Source organism: Lycium barbarum, chromosome 11 (genome assembly GCF_019175385.1).
Source record: "Lycium barbarum isolate Lr01 chromosome 11, ASM1917538v2, whole genome shotgun sequence".
Lineage (NCBI taxonomy): Eukaryota > Viridiplantae > Streptophyta > Magnoliopsida > Solanales > Solanaceae > Lycium > Lycium barbarum.
The window spans coordinates 77,242,301-77,253,113 of NC_083347.1; the positions used below are offsets into that span (position 1 = coordinate 77,242,301).

A 10,813-nucleotide genomic window follows, 5' to 3' on the forward strand; every position below is an offset into this window, starting at 1 on the left:
AGATGGATAATAGTCATGAGGTAGAGTCAATAACATCATCATAAGGAGGTCAAGAACTTAAGCTCCTAATGATTCTAAGAGTAGAATCATTATGAATATCATACGTATATGCTCGTATCACTATGATCAGGCCAAGAGAAAGAAAAGGGACAGCCTTAACATACCTCGTCGTCTATTTAACTACTCAACATCTATCCTCCCGAGCTTGCAAATCTACATTCAAGATGATTCATACTAAGGTTAAGTCATTGAAATGCTTACAAGATCAAACTAAAGTATTAGATGAGCTAACGAAATTTGGGCAACATTTCCCTTATATTACATACTTCCATCCATCTCCAAATCAACTCCCAAACATCAATAGCAACATCAAAAATAACATAGCCAAGAGATTACATTCATACTAAACTCAAATCAATCCAAAACTACCGTCCAAATTCAGTCCATAGTCAACAACTACAACACAACATTTTATGACTTTTTCTTCATAACTCCTTTCACATATAAGACTTGTTTAACCTTCAAATAAACTTAGCATAAGACACAAGATGAAAAACATACCTTATACTTGAAGAACTTTAGCCACACACAACTTACTTCAAGACCAAATTCATCTCAACTCCAAGTGTCATCAAGAAATATCACTTTTTATGAACTAGTTAAGGATTTAGAGCTTGATCTTCACTTAAAATTATTTGAGATGTATATGAATGATGGAGAGATCTTAGAGGGTCACTAAGGTTATATTTTGGTGAAAAATTGAGGTCGAAGTCGTGGGAATCTATTTATAGGCCAAGAAAAAGTTTCCACCGACATAAAGTCCAGCCAAAATGTACGGGCCGTACTTCAATCTACGTCCAGTACTTTCAGCCCGTACTTTGAAGGCCAAAATTCAACTTTCTGGAAAATTCTGGTAAAGTACGGCCAAAATGTACTGGACGTACATTTTTGTACGGGCCGTACTTTATCCCATACTTCTCAGATTTGTGATATGTCAGTTACATTAAAAGAAGACTCACTGAACTTACATAGGTTATACATTCCATAACTCCTCCTATGCTAGGAAATATACCTCTCTCAAGTTGGACCAAAATTTCCTGTCCAGAATTCTGCCATGTTTTCCCAAAGTTTCGACAAACTTAATTCCTTTGATTCGCTTGATCCCGGAACCTTTAGACGCTTGCTTACCACTTGTTAAAAGTCTTCCTTAACCTTATAAATGTTCCGTAACCTCTCCGAGCTTACGTTAGCTTACTTACGACGTGAACATTTTCGAGGTGTAGCATTAAGCTTGTTGCTCGATATATAAGTGTTGTATCATTTGTAGCTTGACTTTAGTGCTACTATTATTTATTGTAGATTGACGCGTAGAGGAGATTTTTCCCGATAATAGTACGAGCTTTGTGTTAAGGTATATAAAGGCTATTTCCCTTTCTTTGTTGGAACGAATCCACAACTAACTAAGTTTCGTATAAACGTACATAAGGAGTGTCCTTCACAGAAATGTCATGTTTATGTATTTCATCTTCTTGATGACGTAGTTTCCCTTACTGAGAATTCCTGCCAAGTTTAGTAATTTTCCATTTTGGTGGAGAATTAGAGAGCATACTTATGTCATTTACAGTATTACTATTTGCCTTCGAGGCTAGATAATGTTATAATGTGTCTTCAGAGATATGCAGATGCGCCCTTTGCCTTCGAGACTATATATATGTGTGCTATGCCTACCGTGTTATACATATGCGTGCCATTACCTACGGGGTAATACAGAGACATGTCGAGCCCTATATTTGTGTTGAGTAGTTCATTATATTATTACTTATATGATATGAGTCAGAGATAGGTAAGTATGCCCCAGATTATCATTGACTCCTCAGATTTCATTCAGTATATTATGCATATCCGTTCAGTTTCAATTTAAGTTATTCAATTACCTTATATACTTGGTACATTATTTCATACTGACATCCCTTTTGTCGGGGGCGCTGCATTTTATGCTTGTAGGTCTTGGCAGACATGTAGACTGGCCTCCTAAGTAAACGTTGCCGAGTTCCAGCTTAATTGTTAAGCTCCATTTCATCTGGTGTTACCAGCTCTAGAGTTTTGAAGTTCTATTGTATATATAAACATGATGTGTAGGCCGGGGCCCTATGCCGACCACAATATAGTTATGTTATCCCTAGAGGCTTGTCAATATGTCCTGTATGTTCATTTTCCCAACATGGTGGCCTTGTCGGCCCTTGTGTAGATTTATTTCGGGTTTGTTGTTTGTAGATGCTAATGGTGGCCTTGTCGGCCCGTATATATAATATTTGGAGGTTGTCCCATGTCAGTTGAGAAAATTGTCATTTACAAATCATTTTGCATACAACCTTGTCGGCCTAAGATGATGTTGATTGTTTTATGGATTGGCCTTGTCGGCCTAGATAGATTGTTTGTATCCAGAGTCTATGAGTTATAGAATTGTACACTCAGGGTCAAGTAAGGCACCAAATGCCGACCACGCCTCCCCAGGTTGGGGGGTGACAAACTTTGTATCAGAGCAGATCTGTCCTAGGGAGTCTACAAGTAGTGTCTAGTAAAATCTTATTTATAAGTGTGTTGTGCACCACATTCTATAAACAAGAAGCTACAAGGCATTTAGGATTGATACCCTTCTTTCTTACTCCAGATCATGCAATAGAGCAGAGTCATAGGGGCTCGATTTTAACTAGTGTTGTGATAAGAAAACGTGTGGCCATATAAGATCATGTGTGTACCAGGTGTGCAAATTATGCTAAGAGCCTTAAGGCGTAATATCTATGTCACTCGTATAGGTAAAAGACTATGAGAGCATCAGGAGGTAAAAGTACGAGTTTCAGAAGGTAAAAGAGTTAAGGTGAAGAAGGTACGAGGTACCTAAGTAGAGAAGATTGTAAAGTAGTTGGAATTCAGACAGAGGAACACAAGCGTCATGATTGCATTTTCAACAGTAATAGAGGTATAGTTAGTAGTCTCCATTCCATCTAACAAATTGTAGGTACCAACAGACATCGCCGAGGAAAAAGAATTGAATTTCAAGATCTAGTGGGGGATAGAGCAATCCATGGCAAGGGAAAAATTGTTAGAACTAGACGACATTATTGAATGGTACTACGAACATGCTGATAGTTCCTCTTTATGAGGCACATAGGTTGTGTGCCCTAGAATTGAGTAATCGGATACGACTTCTCGTGTGTTTAGAAAATTTGAAGTTGAAGTATTTAAATCCTTGTATATGGGATAAGTATTCACCTCACAGTGGTTTATGTTTACAGTGAAGAAGAAATATTAAGCGACCAAAGAATAAAGCCGGATATAGCAACGAGAGCTAGAAGCGTAAGGATGTCTCGCTAGAGTTCTCCTGAATAAGGTAAGAGATGATAATGTTAGTAAGATATTGGTGGAAGGATAAGTAAAACATTATGAGTAGATACGAGGAATGATGAAATGCCATAAATTAATGTATGATAGAATGACAAGGCTCGTAGTCCAGTAGAAGAAAAGGCAAGAGAAAGCAAGTTTTTTTAATTATAAAGAGATATAAGTCATAAGACCATGTCTTCATTACGAGGAGTGAATTGGCGACTTTAATAAGAGTTATTAGAAGATCAAATTATCCCAGGGATTAAGAGATATCGGGATTGGGTAGTAACTAAAAGAAACCAAATGCGAGTTAGAAACTCGAAGGATTTCTATAATAGTTGGCATTGTTATTTTTGCAGGTGAAAGATTAGGTAGTAAAAGGATGAACAATAGTGGAACAACCTGTGAGGGTTATTGAGAGAGAGGTCTCTTTAAGACAAACCTCAGAAGCAAAGTTGAACTCATCAAGATTGAGCATGCCAGTTATGAAGTGATCCAGTTGCCTTTAGTAAGAAAAGACCACCCTAGGCAAGTACGAGGTACGAAGAATTGCAAGAGGTGAAGAGGTAACAATTTGACCTCTACAGGAGTGGACTCTTAGATCATAAAATGTTAGTTATTCTCCTAAAGGGGGAGATAGAACAATAGATATGGAGGCAGAATCATGCGTTTTGCTTAGTGATACAGTGGGAAGAAGAATGATGACATAATGGTGAGATGAATGAGAGTGTAATTACACAGAAGGTTGAGACGAATAAGAGTGTAATTACTTAGATTTCATAGATGCGTCGAGACTCGAGAACCATCCGTAAGTAAAAATGGTAGGGAAGAGACAATAATGACCTACTGGCTAGAGGTGCCAAGTGATAGTAAGTGACTTCCAAATCCACTCCTCAAAGAGAAAGTGTACACGGTAGTATGCAATATATTTTACCCAACTATGAGTCGGGGTCAAATCCCATAGGGAACAATATACTAGGCGATCAAGCAAGTAAGAAATTTTCACTTTCTACACTAAGTCAAACACATGACAATATTTTGATTTTTTCACAGAAATTATAAATAATGCGAAAATATAAACTAAACTAGAAAGTGGCCACAAGCATGGATACAAGGAACTCTCAAGTAACGATCCTACATATTTTACGATTTTATAACTAAGAGTGAGTCTATGTTAAATTAAATCTCATTTAAAGTCCTCCAACCAAATCAAAGAATTTCACTCTAAGCTTTTCCAAGCCTTAGAGTGTGATATTAAGCACAATCAATTGAATCTTAAGTTAACTTTCTTATTCCCAGCAAAAGTTATTAGATGCGGTTTAAAGCCCCAAATCCTTGTTAATTTATCTTTCCCAACCTTAATTTTCCTTTTTCAAGCTCAAATCGAAGTAAATGGGCGAGTCTTAGGGTTAGCTAATCCCTTAAGAACTACTAAAGAACAAGATTAATTAAAGAAACAAAGACCCAATTCATTAGAAATAAAAATCAATCAATACATAAGCAAAACAAGAGATTTAATTCAACACTTGATAATGTGTATTCTCATAAACAAGATTCAAGTGAAAGAATAAAATACCACACACTTAAATATTCAATACATAACAAGGAATTAAAGAAAGGGTTAAGAGTTTGCTCATTAAAGTGCTCCAATCTTCTCTTTCAAAGTGTTGGTCGATGAACTCTAGCTCCTCAAGCTTGAAAATATGGCCAAAGATAATAATATTTCCCCTCAAGTCTTCCTTTTGTAGTTACCCAATTTTCTCAATCAAAAATGACAAAAAAATAACCTCCAATTTTCAGATTTTCAAAATTTCAGTTTTGGCCACTTTTGTACTTCTAGCCACTTTTCTCATTTTCTTCAATTTGGCTTAAATGCACTATTTTCTCACAAACATAACAAAAATCTAAGATTAAAGAAGAGATAATTCGGTAAACTATCAACTTATCAAACCCCCAAACATAAACTATTGCTTGTCCTCGAGCAAATCAAATCATACAAATTCCTTCAAAGGACTTCATTCAAAAGTGCACCAACATCATACCAAGTCAAAAAGTCTACTTTAAGCACAAACACATGACTTTGATTGGTACCAACAATTAATCCAAAGCATATGAATCACCAACTTCTCAAAAAATTGTTTTTTTTTTTACTTCAAATGCTCAAACACCAAACTAATCAAAGCAGCAACCAAGTCATGACATCGAAGCTTCAAAAGTTGCCTAATTATCACAAATATTCCTTTTCTTTGTTCCTTCATCCCAATTGAAAAATGAAACACATTCACAACTCACATTTTCATGTGCCTTCACAATCAAGAGAGATCCCACATTCATAAAATGCAATTCAAAACAAATGAGACATTAAATGGAAAGAATTCGCTCTCGCTCACACAAAGATGTTCAAATGCACACAAGTAGTACCATAGGCTTGGCCTTCATGTATTTCTCCACTAATGTAGACACACTTGGTTCAAAATCAATTAGGAATTAATGGGTTGTAATGTAGGCTTTTGGTTAAGGAAGGACACAATTTGGGTAAGAGTGACTCAAAACCTCCCAAAGCTTTACAATTTGCAACAATCAAAGAACACTTCCTTTCAAACTTTTCCACGCTTTTCTTCATTTTTCGTTTACCAGCTAGTCTTCCCTTTATTCACAACTCTTTATTATTCCTTCCTTTTTTTTTTCTTTTTCAAAATAATATGGAAGTTTCCAATTTTTTTTCCTTTTCTATTCTACTACTTTTATGTTTTCACCTTTAAAGTAGCTCCCTCATCACAAGTTTTTGCAACCATCACCCCCAAACTTAGGCTTTTAGCCTATGTTTGCACTTTCTACTTAGTATTCTCAGTTTTGCCCTATAGTTTCTTGTCCTTGATTTTCTGCTATTATCTGTTATTTCTTGTTCTTCGACTATTTTATTTATCTGTTCCTTTTTCTAGATTGTATTTCATGGTATTTGATCTTGCAATATTTCATTTTCATATTGCTTTGAATTGCTTGTCCTTATCCGACCTTTTTTGCCAAGCTTTCTTTTGAGCCGAGGGCCTTTCGAAAACAACCTCCCTACATTATAGGAGTAAGGTTTGTGTACACTTTACCCTCCCTAGACCCCACATTGTGGGATTTCACTGGGTACGTTTTTGTTGTTGTTGTTGTTAGGGAGGTAGGATACCAAAAGATAGGTCAATAAAGAACAAAAGGTTAAAGCTTGTAACATGGTTGCCAAAGAAAAGGTTAAAGGCTCAAAAGTGGTTAACTAGGGAAAATATGCAAGGATAAGAAATTTAAGGCACAAATACGGTTCAAGGAAGGCCTAACATTATGTTTCAAACCAAGTGTAGTCTAGGATTTCTCCTTGAAACTCATTTCGGGTAAGTTCTAAACCACAAATAATGTAAAAGAACCCACAAAAACCTCACCACACATGGCACATGAAAACCCAAGTAGAATATGTATCCAAACCAATTGAAACAAATGAACTCAAAAAGTCACTCACAGCCAAAAGAGACTAATGAAAGTAAGAGCCAAATATTGAGTCTAAAAGTCACAACAAGAATCCTTACTTCAATCATTTTTCTTTTTCAAAAATCAAGAATTCATATGCCAAGGTTTACATAAGTTGGTACCGAGCAAGCCAAGAGGCAAAATATCACATCCCAACACCATTTTTACTCCTACCTAAAACTCACTCCTACACCTAACCTACAAGGCTTATTTCCCTTGAGAAAGTGCCCAACTATCTATCATAGGGACAAGCCGACTCAAAACTACCTAAAAACACCGGGTTCGAAAGACATTAGCATCCTCGGGAAAAGAATCAAGACAAAGAAAAGCCAAGGATATTACTAATACACAAAGAAATATAGGCATATAAAAACAAATAAAAACTAGCATATATTACTAATAAAATTTATCAAAATTCAAAAACAAAAGAGTTAATCTACCAAATCCATAAAATTTGTCAACCACCATATATCATCGCAAATAAATGAGCCACCCCCAACTAAAAATGTTGCATTGTCCTCAATGTAACTATATAATAAAAGCAAAAGCTAAGAGGGACTTTCTGAAAAGATGGTGTTGTTAAGCTAGAGCATAAGGGGGAAAATATCTTTCACTTCTCCTTGAGTTGTTCCAAGTGAACTAGAGGCCAAACATCAAAAAGTATTGTGTCTGCCACAATTTAGCATCACTGCCATCCCAGGACTCACAACATCTTCATGATCAATAATGCACAAGTTCTATGCACAGTGAAGACAATTTATTAGGACAGCCCGTATGCGATAATTTAGACCTAAAAACACTGGCTCAAAAGAATTTCTTGCTACCCGAAATAATGTCAAGTCAATCAAAAAGACTATTTCTGCAGAAAAGAATGTTATTTTCATCCAGAGACGTGGAAACTCCAAAAGAAATACCAGTTCTGCTATGATTGTTTAAAGTGTGTGCAAGATTGCTCCAGGGAGCTCTTGGGAGCCACAGAAATCAGTCACGCTCCAAAAATGTTATCATAGAATCCGAAATGAACTATACCAACCATATTGAATCAAAATTTAGTGAAAGAAAAATTAGAATATTCCACATTATGATCAAGATTTCAGAAACCATGCTAAAGAACTTCAGAAACCAGATTCACAGTGCATCACTTTCTTTTCATGTTTAAATTCTACTGATGTACCCGAACCACACACCAAAACTGACTTCTACGGATCTCCTAATGTTGCTCGATTACTCAGACTTCACCGGCGAATTAAGTTGTCTGTCAGGAAATTTGTCGAACAGATTGAGTGCGCCACTTTAACCAAGTTCTTTGTAACCTTGGGGCAATTGAATACCCTCCCAAAAGTGGGATTTATAGTTCAAAGAAGCACAACTACATCTCAATCGTCCGACAACATCAGAATTGCATAAATTGTTCCCCAAACTCCACATCAAACAAACCAATGAAAGAAGAGAAAAAAAAAATCTGCCAAACAAAAGAATTTGAGAGGAGAGAGAAAACGAAAATGTAGAGAAGAGAAGAGGAGAAAGGGAATTGTTACCTGGTTGTTGTGTTTCTGGAAGCAGTGCATGTCTAGAGAAGGTGGGATTGTGCGGGCAATGTTTTGTAAAGGGAAAAATAAAGGGGAACATTTTGTTTTCAAAGAAGAAAGTCTCTTACCTGGGCATATGCACTTTTTTCTCCAATTTGCTGGAACTAAAGAAAAATAATCTCCTTTGTCTTGAACATGTACTCCTCCAACAGCTCCAAGGCCTAATCTTTGAAAAATCTCAACTCTGTATATTTCAACTTTCTCAATTCCAATGGCTCAGCAGCAGTTTTCCAACACTGCTTTTGCCCTGTATTTCAGTCCATCCAACATACTCAGTCTGTCCAAAACAATTCCAAAAACTGTAAAATTTGGTACAATGTTTAAAAATAATAAAATAAACTTATCTAAAAATTTAAATTTGTGAAATTGAAATAAAAAAAATTAAGAAAATATGGGTTCCCTCCCATGAAGCGTTGTGTTTAACGTTATGGTACGAAGTGAGTTAACTTTAACACTTTTCCCTCCAGTTGGAGCATATACATTTTTGCCTCAATTTTTAATCAAGATTCCGATGATGTATGTGAGGCGGTGGTAGGAAAGCAAAGAGGCCAACCCTCAAGTATTGAATTTTACACTTTTTGGCCTTCTTGTGAGGGATGTCATTTTGTCTTCTTGGCATGATATATTTCAAACTAAAAACGCTTTCTTCTTCATCTCCACAATCCTCCATAGACTCGGTTAGCTGAACTTCCATATCATCAACCAAGCACAATGTTGAAAAATGGTTGGAACGTGATTCAATGTGCCCAAATTCGAAATTTGCATCATCTTTGACATGCTCACCCAAAAATGAACTAGAGTCTTCAAAAACCATTTCGTGAAATTTTTTATGTAACTCTAGTATCATTTCTTCAATCTTGGCATCCTTCATTAAAATTGAGTCGGTTGGTTGGCATTCCACAATTAGCTCTTCAAAATCAATTTTGACATCTTCTTCATTGGACATCAACTCAAAACTACTATCCATTGCATTTTGATATTGAGCATCATATGCCTCAATTTTTGTATTTAATTCAGCCTCCAATTTCCGGCTAGCAATTTCAAGTAGCTCCACTTCTTGACTTTGCTCGACATGCATATTTGTAAATTCTTCCATCATCCATGAAATGTCTTCACGGTGATCCCATAGACTCCAAGTTGGTGAGCTTGATTCATTAGCCAATCTTGGCTCACAATTGCCACTCTGTCAAGGCTTTCTTCAAGTTGAGAGTCATTCGAAGCTTGTAAAAATCCACTCATAGAGAAATCCATGTTTTGGATACTTTTTTGTCCACTTTCAAAACCCTCAAGTTGTTGAGCATTATGAGCCTCAACCAATGATTTCATTTGATCCTCCAAGGTGTGAATAGGTTTGTCATTGCAATTAATTGCTTGACTCAAGTAATTTTGTGCTTGCCTCAAGTCCTTGAATGCTAAGTTCTGTTTTTCCACCTTTTCAAAAATGGTCTCCAACATGAGCATCATCTTCTCATTTTGAGCATTTGGAACTTCTTCCACTTCCATATCCCTATCATCATCCAAATCAAACGTAGAATCGTAATAGTAGGGGTTCGAGGAAGGGAAGGACCAATAAGCACAATTGGCCCAATTACCATTTTAACCACCCGATCACAAATACTCCACTCACAGGTTTGAGATTGTGAGCACAATCCACCCCCGGGAGAATTCAACTAATTTTCCCATAAGTGTGGTCCTCCATAATAAGGACATGGGTCATCAAAATATGAAGAAGTACCATCCGACCAATTTTTATTATACAATGCCATTTACAAAAACTAAGAAAATAAACAAAGACAAAGAAAATAACTACACAAATATTCACCAGTTTGGATCAATGCAAGTAAGATTAAATTCCAAACTAACTCAAATACGCCAAATTGTTCCCGGCAACGGCGCCAAAATTGATGACGTCTAAATCCACTCCTCAAAGAGAAGTGTACACGGTCGTATGCAATATATTTTACCCAACTGTGAGTCAGGGTCGAATCCCACAGGGAACAATATACTAGGCGATCAAGCAAGTAAGGAATTTTCAATTTCTATACCAAGTCAAGCACTTGATAATAGTTTGATTTTTAGAGAGATTATAACTAATGCGAAAATATAAACTAACCTAGAAAGCAAATAAAATGATCAATGGCCACAAGCATGCATACAGGGAACTCTCAAGTAACGATCCAACATATTTTACGATTTTACAACTAAGAGCGAGTCTATGTTAATAAATAATGATTTCTGAAATGGCATTGAAAGTCTTCTAACCAAATCAATGAATTTCACCCTATGATTTTTCAAGCCTTACAGTGTGATATTAAGCACAATCAATTGAATCT

At 36.2% G+C, this 10,813-nt stretch overlaps 1 long non-coding RNA gene across 1 annotated transcript in view; it reads right to left on the reverse strand.

The window, feature by feature from the left end:
• Positions 1-8,894, reverse strand: part of LOC132617063 (uncharacterized) — a 36,987-nt gene extending 28,093 nt beyond the window's left edge. Inside the window, exons 1-2 of the long non-coding RNA XR_009573573.1 lie at positions 8,430-8,894; positions 165-213 (exon numbers count right to left, since the gene is read on the reverse strand). This is a non-coding gene — a long non-coding RNA (uncharacterized LOC132617063). The remainder of the gene's footprint in view (positions 1-164; positions 214-8,429) is intronic.
• Positions 8,895-10,813: the final 1,919 nt, after the last annotated feature.